This window comes from Octopus bimaculoides, chromosome 12 (assembly GCF_046866305.1).
Source record: "Octopus bimaculoides isolate indiv1 chromosome 12, ASM4686630v1, whole genome shotgun sequence".
Taxonomy (NCBI): domain Eukaryota; kingdom Metazoa; phylum Mollusca; class Cephalopoda; order Octopoda; family Octopodidae; genus Octopus; species Octopus bimaculoides.
In genome coordinates this window covers 46,695,968-46,709,811 of record NC_142939.1, presented here as the reverse complement: position 1 = coordinate 46,709,811, position 13,844 = coordinate 46,695,968, and the positions used below count along the sequence as shown (strand labels likewise).

The following is a 13,844-nucleotide window of genomic DNA, read 5'->3' as shown; positions in this document are numbered from 1 at the left end:
TGTGGGGATAAATTAATCCTTTCTCCTTTTTGTACATTCTGCATTTGCTCTCTCTCTCTCTCTCTCTCTCTCTCTCTCTCTCTCTCTCTCTCTCTCTCTCTCTCTCTCTCTCTCTCTCTCTCTCACACACACACACACACACACACACACACACACACACACACACACACACACACACATATACACACAATATTTATATTGCGTGTATGCAATGTGTAAAGATACATTGCAACATAATGGCATATAATGAACTTATATATGCTATAAGAGAAATTTTGAATTTGAAGTGTTAATCCCAAGCCTAAACCAGGAAATGCTATACCTAAAATTGTATAAAATGTTACAAGAAAGTTCCGGTCGTTATTTAAAACATTCTTTTTGCCAATGTGTAACGTAGAGTGAATGATTGCAGAGTGTGTTATTCAGGACACTGGTGTCTTTAAAGCTGGTAAATTTGATTTCGTTATTCGAGCGGATAATAGATTTTTATTCGTTAATTGACAGAGATGATGCTGTCTTAGGTGTGTAACATGATTAGTCTAGGTCAATCAGATTGAAGAAAGCAGACGGCATTGTGATTAGAAGAGCCACGACATGGGAACTGTCCAAAGTCTTGTAACGAAGATCTAACGTTTGGAATCATAGCAGAGATAGTAAGGTAGACTGCTTGAAAGGAAAGTTGTTTCTAATCATAGTCATTATGAACTCAAGTTGGCATTTATTAAAACATCGTAATAAAATGTATTCACAAAATCTTCAGTACAGGCACATGACGGAACGTAGGTGTGTATTGAAAGAGACAGACATAGAAAAATTGAGAAGAATGGAAAGAAGGAAAGAAAGAAAGATAGAGAGTGAGTGAGTGAGAGAGAGTTATGTATGCGAGTATATGAATATGGATGCATCTTCCTAACTTTAATTTCCATAGGGCTGAATCAAACTGTTATTAAATATTATATATATATATATATATATATATATATATATATATATATATATATATATATATACACATCAACACACACACACGCACACACTCATATACGCACATGCCCACACACACACACACATATATATATATATAACTATAAACTTTAAGCTAATAATTATCAACAGAATTTTTCACTCGTCATCATTTCTTAATTTAATGTAGGATCCCCCTCTCTCACTCACTCACTCACTCACTCACTCACTCACTCACTCACTCACTCACTCGCTCTCTCTCTATATATATACAAACATACATGCATACATTTATATAAATATGACCAGAAATAATATATTCCTCTTCTAATAGAGACAAAAGGGTTTATAGGACTGCAAAAGAAGTGCTCAAATGTAAAAGAAACGAAGAAAACGACTCATATATACATACATACATACATACATACATACATATATATATATATATATATATATATATATATATATATATATATATATATATATATATAAACTAGTGGATTCGTATTACGGCATACGATTAAGCTGTATATGTATACACATATACACATAAACACCCTCCCCATATATGTATATATATATATATATATATATATATATATATTTATATATATATATATATATATATATATATATATATATATATATATATATATATATATACTAGCAGCTAAGGACAGTTTCACCCGGTCAGTGAACGACGCGAAGAGAGAAACGAAGAGAGAAACGAAGACACAAAAAAGAAGTGGATACGAAGTGGTGTTTGAGCGACCGATCTTGGTAGAAAAAAAAGAATGTCATGGTGAGTACACTCAAACTTTCTAAGATTCTACGCGTAAATCAAGTCGGTACAGATTAGTTTGTACTAGCATCAAGCCTTATAAATTATAATACAGGGTGTCTGCAAAAATATTTCCTGATTCATGACGCTATGATAGCTAAAGTAATTCAGATATATTTTGATAGATATGGTGTTCACAGATCCCCGAACAATAATATTTTCTTTTGTTTTCAGATGACTTTCCATCTTACACGTGAATACATGGAAATCCAAGATGGCCGCCATCTCACTGCAATGCAGCTGGGAGTGTTTTTTGTGTGGACAGACTGACGCTGAAATTTATTAACTGAAGAAGATCTTGCGTAAGAAATGTATTTCCTATTATGTTTTACGCAATCATATGAAACGTATGTATTAAATTCTTTCAAACATTCATTATTCGATTTTACTTCTTATATATATATATATATATATATATATATATATATATATAGATATATATATACATACGAACACAAAGATACACACTCGTGTATGCACCTAACTTATATCTATATCTACTCGTTTACTTTCTTCGCTCAACTACCACCAACAAAAACAACGAGAAAAGCATCGAAATTTATTATTCATTTAATAAACTTGTACGAAATATGTTTTTACATAAAACGAAAACAGAGAGAATATTATACAAAAGCATGATATCACTACTTAATGTAACATAGAATATTTTAATAGCATGTGATATTTTAATTAGAAGTTTAACATGACATTTGTTGAAACCCCATAAATAATATCCTAATTGCAATTCACTTTTGTAATGTGCAACAGTTTTTCTTGTGCTTCCAGCAAATTTTTTAACCTTGCAATCGCAGTGTAACTATATTTGAATTCTTATATATTGTTTCTTCCATTGAGCTAAATTCTATTTTGTCCTGTGTTTCTTGTTTACACGCTCAGTCAAACAACCAAATCAACTAAAGCCGAGGAATCTCAATTGCCTTAAAGTGAAAGCAGTCTCCATGGGAACCTAATTGACCATAAATTATATCCTCTATCCTTTAAGCTGAAAATATATGAATATTCTTAATATTTATACCTTCCATACATCCCTTACTAATAATTAATATTACCATATTACATGGTTGGGAATATTTTTTGTAAAAGAGACATACGTTTTGTATAAATTAACATTTATTTGCATGTTTTAAAAATACTTTAATACTATTTTTTAAAGCTATTTTTATATTTTATAGAATGAATTACATCATTACATTTGCAAATTCTCTTTCTCTCGTTCCCTAATTCAATTTGGCCCGAAGCACATTACAAAAAATCACTCTCACATATCGTTTACAGATGTTAGAACACTAAAATTAGTTACTTCTTTTATATATATATTTACAATGCACACCTGTACAACAAATTTCAATAGCAGGAGAATTAAAAATATCCAGATGACATAAGCGACTCCATTATAGATTTTAAGTCACAGGACAATAGTTATTTTAAGCTCATAATTTTTCTCTTGTGTATTTAAAATTTGCTTGTAAAGGATTAAAATGTGATTAGATGAGAGATGAAAGGTGATTGCTGTGGTTCAATCCACACAGCAGTTGATCACTTTTAGATTTTTCATTAATTTTCACACACACACAAAACACACACACACACACACACACACACACACACACCCACACACATATTTATATATATATACACGGATCTAAGCAGGCATGAGTACTCACGTACGCACATATATATGTAAATTGGTAGGACGGACGTTAACATAAGTAGGTATTTTAGATTTGGCTTTCCGACCAGTATATCAACAGAAAATTTCAAACAATCAAATCTTACAAGACCACTCACCATATCTATGTATCTATCTATCTATCGATCTATCTATCTATCTATCTATCTATCTATCTATCTATCTATATATATATATATATATATATATATATATATATATATATATATAATCAATCCTTTACAAGCAAATTTTAAATACATAAATATAGGCGCAGGCTGGGCTCTGTGATAAGAAGCTTACTTTCCAACCACATCGTTCCGGGGTTCAGTCTCATTGCGAGGTAACTTGGTTCAGTGTTTTCTACTAAAACCCTCGGGTCGACCAAAACTTTGTGAGTGGATTCGGCAGACGGAAACTGAAAGAAGCCCACCCTACATGTGTGCGGCCGCGTGTGTGTTTATGTATCTTTGTATCTGTGTTCGTGTGTGTGTATGTATCTTTGTATCTGTGTTCGTGTGTGTGTGTATTTGTGTCTGCGTTCGTCCCCTCCTCACTGCTTGACACTATGTGTTGGTGTGTTTATGTCCTCGTAACTTGGCAGTTCGGCAAAAGAGACGAATAGGATAAGTACTAGACTGTTACATAAAATATGTCTGAGGTCTATTTTTTCGACCAAGACCGTTCAGTTTTATAGGTTCTCATTGTTGTTGTTGGCACTCCGTCGCTTACGACGTCGAGGGTTCCAGTTGATCCGATCAATGAAACAGCCTGCTCGTGAAATTAACGTGCAAGTGGCTGAGCACTCCACAGACACGTGTACCCTTAACGTAGTTCTCGGGGATATTCAGCGTCACACAGTGTGACAAGGCTGGCCCTTTGAAATACAGGTACAACAGAAACAGGAAATAAGAGTGAGAGAAAGTTGTGGTGGAAGAGTACAGCAGGGTTCGCCACCATCCCCTACCGGAGCCTCGTGGAACATTAGGTTTTTTCGCTCAATAAACACTCACAACGCCCGGTATGGGAATCGAAACCGCGATCCTATGACCGCGAGTCCGCTGCCCTAACCACTGGGCCATTGCGTCTCCTGTCATACAATATATTCTAAATTACCGTTGCCAACCAATAGTATTACGAAGCCAACGATAGAAGTTCTAAATGATCTCTTGACTTGTTGAAAGTAGCTGCTAAATGTCATACAACTATTGCTCTACAGTCTTAGTAAACGTAACTTTTGTATAATGTGGTACTCATTCGGAAAAGACGGGGCAGTCATAGCTGTGGGCTAAACACTAACAAGAAAACCACAGAAGTATATAAGTATCGACGGTAATTATCAATGCAACTTTTTTGTTTGTCACAATTTCTTAGGGAGTCGGTAAATTTGCGTGACATAAAATACAGTGTTAAAGGGTTATTCAGTTTATCTTGCGTTTTCATTTAGTGAAATAATTTCTTGTTCAAATAACCATGCTGTCTGATATGTTTAAAGTCTGGTGCAGTGTTCTAATTTACATTTTGTTTTGGATTATTAACTCCGTCAGTAGAGACGTAGTATTCGTTTCCGTTTTTATTATTTCCGTCTACATTGCTTTTATAATTCAGTCACCACCCTCGTCGTTGTGTATACATTCAAGAACAAGACTATTTACGACTTGTTGGCAATAAACCCGACTGAAGCATAACTTCGTCTCTAGATGCGTTTAATAGTCCGAGAATAAATGATCTTAATATTCTCAATATTTTAGACATATTGGAGTCGTAGCGGTAGACATGCCGCCTTTAGAAAAGTTAATTCTGTTGCAAGAATTCAGATTAGATCCTTCAATTTCTCTTGCTTGCACATTTTTTCTGACAACATTGCCTGCATATCTTTCGGAAAACAAATTAATAATGCGCACAATTTCTACCAGGTTGGCTTGGTTGAAAAAAAGACCAAGGAATTTTAACGCTTATCCTCGACTGGCTTGTATGAACAATTTGTTTGCAAACAATTGGGCATTTTGAATTTGATATCTCTAGAGAGATTCGAAATCTCAATCCACCAGCCTGTAGTTGTTGATTAAAATTTGAAATCTCTGTCGAAAAGTATACTATAGATAGTGTAACAGATCGAAAATGTGTTGTAGAAAAGTTTTGATCATGCTGCTGAAGATTTCACGAAGAATTATACAGAGTGTATCTTCTCTCTCATCACTTTAAGTCAAAGAAAACTGAAAACAGCTACGATGACTATAGAATTCTTAGAATCTTATAACGATAAATATTTTAATCAACCATAATAATGTGATTATTGGTTTTACTTGTATTACGATATATCAAGAGTTTCCTACTGACCATATCTCTGAGACAGTAATAGCACTAAACAACACGTTCTACAGCCATTAGTTATGCAAAATATGCGCAGAAATTTTAGTCAAAGTCTAGCAGCCATATTGCAATCTACCAGTGGCATGGTTTCATCGGATTATTTATTCATATTTGGTGCAGTAAAAAGTCGATAAATCACAACTTAAATCAAAACAATTTTATAGATTGAGGTTTCAAAAAAAGAAAAAAAATGTCAAATATCCAGGAAAGTAATATCACAAATAAAAGCAATGATTTCTTTATTTAATAATAACAACGACGACGACGACGACGACGACGACGACAACAACAACAACAACAACAACAACAACAACAACAACAACAACAACAACAACAACAACAACAACAACAACAACAACAACAACAACAACAACAACAACAACAACAATAATAATAATAATAATAATATGGTGTAAGGAAACAATAAAATATTCGGGTAACATTGTACCGTTTCGGTAGGATGTTACTGCAAAAAACTTTTGCATGTATGTATGTGTGTGTGAGCGCACCAATAATCATTTAGTCCGGCATTTCACCTACTCTGACAACCACCATTCGTTTATAACATGTAATATTGAATATTTTCCGTATGATTTCATAAGAAATTATTCGAATATTGCGTTTGCATTTTTCAAAAAATGGTTATACTCCGTACATTAATTTTGAGGCAAGGAAGAAAGAAAAAATAAATAAATACCGGAGATTCATAGCTTTTTACCGCTGTTAAAATCACATGACTAACATGGTTGAATTTATTGAAAATGTAAATTATATTTTAAGCAATATTTGTCCCGATGTATGTGTCAATATTTACTAGTTACCGTAATAGTGTAATGTTTACACATGTAAGATATTATTGGATTGTGTTTTAACTGTCGTCATCTTTTGAATATGTTAATATTTTCTCTAAAAGACATGTTGCAGTGACTAAAACGTCTGGTTTACTCTTACCTCCTGCTATATCTGCCTACGAGATCTGCTGCTGTCTCGCTTTTCTCATTATTTCTTTGAATACATTTTAGTCAATTTATAACATTTTGATATTTAAATTTTGATTTATCGATGTTTTATATTTCAGAAATGCAATATATTTATTCATGTTCCTCTCTCAGCTTCCTCTTCATATATAATATATAGTATTACGCAGTTGTTACTTATGTACATTCTCTTCATCGGCCGTCGACAGCAAATTATAACTACTTTGCCAGCTTCTAACGTCATCGTTGCTTCCAAGTGTGCTGAGTATCATTATTGCTGCCAGGGAAGGTTCGTTTTATCTAGGCCCGTATTGTGAATCCGTTTCACCCTTACCATCCATGTAGCTGGACAAACACGCAAAGCCATTTTCACCGCCTCCGGATTTCCTCATGTACCGAAAACTACCAGAAATTTCATCTTCAGGACCATAGCTTCCGTGCGAGAATACCTGAATTTGCTTATTCACAGGAGTTTGAGGCTTCAATGGGCCCAAAAGTACATGACGTTAGACATGAGTTGTGTTCTGTTCACTGACGAAACCAGGGTGACCCTTGATGAACCGAACGGTTGGGAAAATAGTTGGGTCTATTTTGGAGATGAGCGTCACCAACGTTTACGATGTCAACAAAAGGATGGAGGAGTCATGTTGTGGGCTGGTATTGTTGAGAACAGACTTGTTGGCCCAGTCAGAGTGCCTGAAGAGGTTAAAGTGACCGCAGCTGCCTACTGCAATCCCCGGAAGGAGGTCTTGAATCACTGGTTAGATGACATACTGCAGTCACTTGTAAGGAATCTCGTATTCTTGCATGGCAACACTCCCTCCACTCTGCCGGGATCACCCAAACTTTCTTAAAGTCTAACAGCATACAAGGTGAAAGCTTGATGGTGTGGCCGCCAGCATCCGATGATAATATTTAAGACTCCCAATACAAATATTAAAAGCGAACTCGAAGGGATAAGATAGAAGTGACGGTCATAGACAGCAAAACACAAATACGTTTCCTGAACAACGCCAGATTCATAAACTCGCAGATTTAATATCTTATATCACGTCATCTATTTTACATATCAACACATTTTAGGTCTTGTTTTAGATTAATAAAATGCCATGGAACTGAAACCTGGAAAATAAATCTACCTATTTAGAGATTTTAGCGGAGATTTATAACCTAAACCAAAAGTTGTGTCATGTAGATTCGGCATTAACAGAATCTGCTAAGCTAATTGAAAACCTAATACATACTTAACTTAAACTGTCACTAAATTTTCAACATTACAAACGTTACGATGAATCTTCTTTGTTAAGTTATTCATCTGATGAAAACAAAATAGACGACTTTTGTTGTAGAGTTAGAGGAAAACCATAGCTGTATTAATGGTGGGTTTAAGTAGCATTGCAAAAATTACTCTAACAATTACATGGATAAAATTAATTGTATTACTTTAGTACGGGGTTTCTGTTACTGAGTGAGAATCACTAAAGCATATCAGCAAAATACAAACAAGCTTTGAATTGATTACTTTAGTTTGATAGTATTTACCGATAGATTGGGAAAAGTAGACGATAATAAACGGGAAATGTGTAAAGACACGTTTATAGACACCTACATAGATCAGACTACGAAGAATTGTCATTCGTAGCATTTGGCTTGTTTAAAAAAGTGGTTGTTTTTATTTTGGCCAGTTACAGTGTTGCAAGCATTAACACTGTGTAAACATGTTCAGTTATTCAAACATTCCATCAGTGAGAAAACAAATCTAATATAAATGTCAAAAGGTTCGCAACAAACTGTTCATACTCCTGGTAGGCTGAGAATCAATAAAGAAATGTCGTGTTAAAATTACAGGTAAACGACGGAGAAAACATTTAACTAATGACCAGCAGAACAAGTAATGGAACAAAATCTTTTAGTGAATATACTTTTAGAGTAAAACAGATAACATTTTCATTGATAAACTGTTATATGGAGTGAAATGATACCTTTCGTGTTTTAAAGTTCATTTCATTAAATATCATATACATTTAGTTCACCAGATGAAAAGGTTTCTTCGCCTTCTATAAAGCGGCGAGCTGGCAGAATCGTTAGAGTTTTGTCAAAAACTACGTCGCAGTATTTCTTCTGGCTCTTTAAACTGTGTTCAAATCCTGCACAGCAATATTTATCATTCTGAGTTCAAATCTTACTGACGTCAACTTCAATTTTATTATTTCAGAAAAAGAGATTAAAGTGCCAGTCATATACTGGGATCTACATAATCAACAATTTCACTCCCCGAAAACCATTAATACCTTTACTATTAGTTGATGCACCCCCATTTTTCTTAAATAAGTGACGCATTGTCTACAGAAAATGTTGAATTGTGTTTGACTGATTGTGTTTGCTTGTTTGTCGAACAGCTGCTGACGCGTGGTGGACAGATCCGGTTATCAGCTGAGTCCATCGTGTGGATCAACCCGCTGCCTTCTGACAGGGAAGGGCAGGCAGTTTTCCTTTGTCTGGTGGCTATAATAAAAGAAGTAGTGAGGTGAACGAGGTTGAAACGACTGGAGACAGATACTTTCCTTTGAAGCCAAGCCCTCATAGACTTTTGCAAGTTCCACTTTAAAAACTGATGTGAGGGTGGAGAGTATGTTTGGTGGGTGAATGTGGTGAGGATGGCCCGTGTGACTGGGTTTACACTGAATGTCGGTCGGAGGGTTTTAATGCAGTGGTGCGTGCCTGAGGTTGTCAGACTGGCCATGTATTTCGACGTCGCCCCTCTTCCAAAAGTCTGTATATATATGAGTAAGTGTTTGTGTGTGTGTGTGTTTGTGTGTGAGTGTGTCTTTGCGTTGGTCCCCGATCACTGCTTGGCAACCGGTGGTGGTTTGTTTGCATTCTCGTAACTTAACAGTTTGGAAAAGGAGACCTGTAAAAACTTAGGGTCGATTTGTTCGACTAAACCCTTAGGGCCGTACTCCAGTACGGTTGCAGACAAATGGCTGAAACACATAAAAGAATAAAAGAATGAAATATATGTATGCTTTTCATTCTTTAATGTAAATTCCTCAATATGCTGAAAGATAGTGTTGGTTCTTTCCTCGGTAGCTATCAAGCAATTTTCAAAAAGGTATGAGAGATTAATAGATGGTTTGATATTATTTTACTCTACAAACTTATAGCTTTGCAATTTAATTATTTTGTCAAGATAAATAAGTGTTTGCATGTGAATTACGCACACACTAATGTACACATTTATATATATATATATATACAAACAAACACACAAAGAGAGGAGTGAAATAAGAGATAGATAAACACAAATATATAAGTATATAATTTGGGAGAGAGGGTGGGTAGGTGCTCTATGGTGTATTTATAACTCGATAACCCAAGAAGCGATAGGTACCTGCTAGTCTCATCTAAGTGCTTCTCCTACTTTGCTGCTTATACTGCCTAATAGTATATATAAAGTCTATGTACGTGTGTGCGTGTTAATGAATATTTATATACATTATATATCAATATATCCATCTAACTACTTATATACATTACATACACACACATACACATTCACATATAAATCTATATTATAAACATACATTGATATATTCATATATTCTGTGACCATTAGCTTCATTCTGAATTTTTGTTTCTTTAATGTCCGTGTCTGATATTGTTTCACTGATTCGTTGTGTTCTGTGCGTGATCAGATCTTCTGCGTTATAGACATTGTATACTGAGGACACATCCGCTATAAATGTGCTCTTTTGTCGTACGTCAATTTCTTTGTGTCGGGATACAGTTGTTTCATGGTTCATGTGACATACGTGTGCTGTGTTGTATTGATTTCGTTAGTTTATAGCAGGTTATCTTTTATATGTTTGATCGGTTGTTTTGTGATATTTTCAATGTGTATTTGTTCTGTTTACGTTTGAGAGCTGTTTATTCTTTATTGCAAATCTCCGTATTTTCGTCTATTTGTGTTTAGTTATTCTTTTTTCTTGTTTTTCTGTACCCTACAAGATTACTTCATTGTTGTGTTATCATTACAGGAGTTTTTCAAATTTAAAAATGGTTGTCTTCCAGAGCAGAATGTTTGTCAGATATGACATTGGTTAGGACACTAGATGTCGACACTTCAGCTAGTTTTTATGTGGAGCTTGTCGTTATGATCTCTAGATCTCATAAAGACGAAATCAATCATTAACATGAAGTCTTGGATTATTTCTTCTGTCTACAAAATAAACTTTAGTGATGTTAAGATCGTCTCCTTAATATATCCCATGAAGGATGCAACCGAATTCGACATTTCCGCTGGCATTTATCTGAAATTACTCCTTTCAAAGTGTTGATCTTTTTCCCGGTCAAAGGTAAAAAGCTTGAAATGAGATGATTATGTCTTACTTCCTGATGCTAGAAAGAGAATAAGTTTCAGCCATTTTACATTTTCATAAGCATGTAATGATGGAGTGAACGTGCTGAAGACTGTTGCATGTTGGTTTTGAACAAAGTAAAGGCATGAGCTCATCAATTGTCCATTGACATCAACAGGGAACTCCCACATCCTGAAATAGAGACTGAAAATAAAACCTCACTCTAACGCCTCGTGATATATTAACGTTATGTCCCTAAACAGTAGATCCCTAAGTGACCTCTTCAGTTGTTATAGGGATCCAAGTTAGTTCAGATGCTGTGTTCGTTGTTTGATAGACCTCTGTTTAGGTTGTTCCTTCGCAGACCATATTTCTGTCCAAACTTCTTCCACTTTTTCTGCTGTTGGTGCTGCATTGATCTTTATTTTATTTTTGTCAAGTTTTTGGTGGAATATTTTGGGTTTGGAGTTGAACTGTTTGTTTTATTCAAAGAATCGTTGGCGTTTCTCATACCGGCAGATTCTTTGTGCTTTGGCGAGGATATCTTGCTTTAGCTGTTTTTGTTTTACCTCTGGTATACCCTATTCTGTAATTTTGTATTTACGTAGTATTTTTCTTCTCTTCTCGTTGCTTAGTATTGTTGATTCTCTACTAGTTTCATTAAAGATTGACAGATCTTTTCTCTTATTATCTATTTTTCTGGATATTATTTAGCCACAGGGTCTCTTGGGTGTTGATGCTCGTGTTTGGATGGGTTTTAATGGGTATCCAACTTCTTTTGTGGACACAGAGGTTGCTGCATATACTATATCATTTAGCCTGGTCATGACATGAATGCTGTGAGTAAAGTGGTTGAAAAAATCACCAAGTACTTCGAATTGAAAGTGGAATTGGCAAGACTGTATGGAATGCGAGATCGGAGCGTTGGGCTCTATCCCACTGAAACTTCAAAACCTAAGGCAACTGGAAATCCCATGCAAGATTGATGTCTTGCAAAAAAGCAGCCTTATTGGGCACAGCGCACATCTTAAGGAAAGTATTATCTGTCTGACGTCCTTGTTGTGACTTGACAGATGACTAAAGACTCCGGTGCATTTTTACCTACACTGTGTTACGAAGGAATAATATTGATGATGATGATGATGATGATGATGATGATACTTGTTATTATTATTATTATTATTATTATTATTATTATTATTATTATTATTATTATTATTATTATTATTATTATTATCATTCAGCAGCAGTAGCATCCACAGTCAGTAGTATTCTCTCTTCCTCTTTTCCTCTCATCATCATCATCATCACCACCTTCGTTATTACAATTTTCTGTCTATTTAGAATATGATATTGCAAGTTAACTCGTTATGACTGTAAGCAATAAGAATGCCCTAATGTCACTATATAAAATGCAACCATTGTAACGTGATCAAACTGTGGAGTGGTTCATCTGATGACAGTTATAAGTGGTGTTTCCTAGATTGGGAGATATGTTAGTGAAACAGGTCACATAATTTACTGCAATCTGCTGCACACCTAATGGCCAACGGCTGTGAGCATGACAACACTGCAGAAATAGTGTTCAGAATTCATAATCATTATCCGACTCTCTTCTCTCCTTTCACATCGTTGAATGGCATGTGACCGTTGTTGCAATTATCATCATCATCAACATCATCATCGTCGTCGTCGTCGTTGTATTTATTATTATCATCATCATCATCATCATCATCATCATCATCATTATTATTATTATTATTATTATTATTATTATTAATCATTGTGATGGCGGTGGTAGTGGTGGTGGTAACGTTGTCGTTTCGTTATCGTTAACTTTATTATTTTGTTTGTCACCTCTAGGAGCTTAAATGAAGAAAAGAGAATACTGGCTTCTGAATACGCCACGAGCCTAACAGCGGGCAGTGTATGCGTTCATACACACTCACAGCACAACCCCTTTGCAACTGACACTACAAATCAGTACTATCTTCACCAAGGTCACTGTAATCTTATCACCACCACCACCACCACTATTATTGGTGTTGTCTTCATCATCATAACCTTTAGGTGCATTATCACAGCCATTTCCATTAACTTTATCTCCACCATCAACACTGCCAACACTGCAAGCACTAACTTCGTCAGCATCACCATCATCATCATTATTCACACCATCCTTTTTAAATACTTCACAGTATTACAGAGTAATGATACGATATTTTACTTATTCTTCTATCAATGGATCTCTGACAATGAAGTTTTCCTTCCGATAATGTATCTGTTACCTCTTATAATATAGATCTACCTATAATATTGTATGTTTTATATCACGCAAAGTATTTTTTTCTGTTTCCAGTACCGTTTTATTTCTTCTAACACATCTTACACTAATGCATTTTTCAGTTCAAGATAATATTTTAAAAACTAATGGTGTACTTCTATCTTTAATAAACAATTTTGTATCTCAAAAGACATATATTTATTTCACATAACATACTTTACTTATACCAAGATATTGTTCTATTTAATAACGCATTCAGAGCACATATTAATCCAATTGATATCATCTAAAGTATCTGTGCGTTTAATTATATACTATTGCGTTTTTATCGCTAATGATGTTTTTTGTAGCACCAATA

At 34.8% G+C, this 13,844-nt stretch overlaps 1 long non-coding RNA gene across 1 annotated transcript; it reads left to right on the top strand.

The window, feature by feature from the left end:
- Positions 1-1,636: 1,636 nt before the first annotated feature.
- On the top strand, positions 1,637-13,617 carry LOC128249169 (uncharacterized). The gene is made up of 3 exons (XR_016243914.1): positions 1,637-1,765; positions 1,979-2,106; positions 13,066-13,617. It is a non-coding gene; the product is annotated as an uncharacterized LOC128249169 (long non-coding RNA).
- The last annotated feature ends 227 nt before the right edge of the window (positions 13,618-13,844 follow it).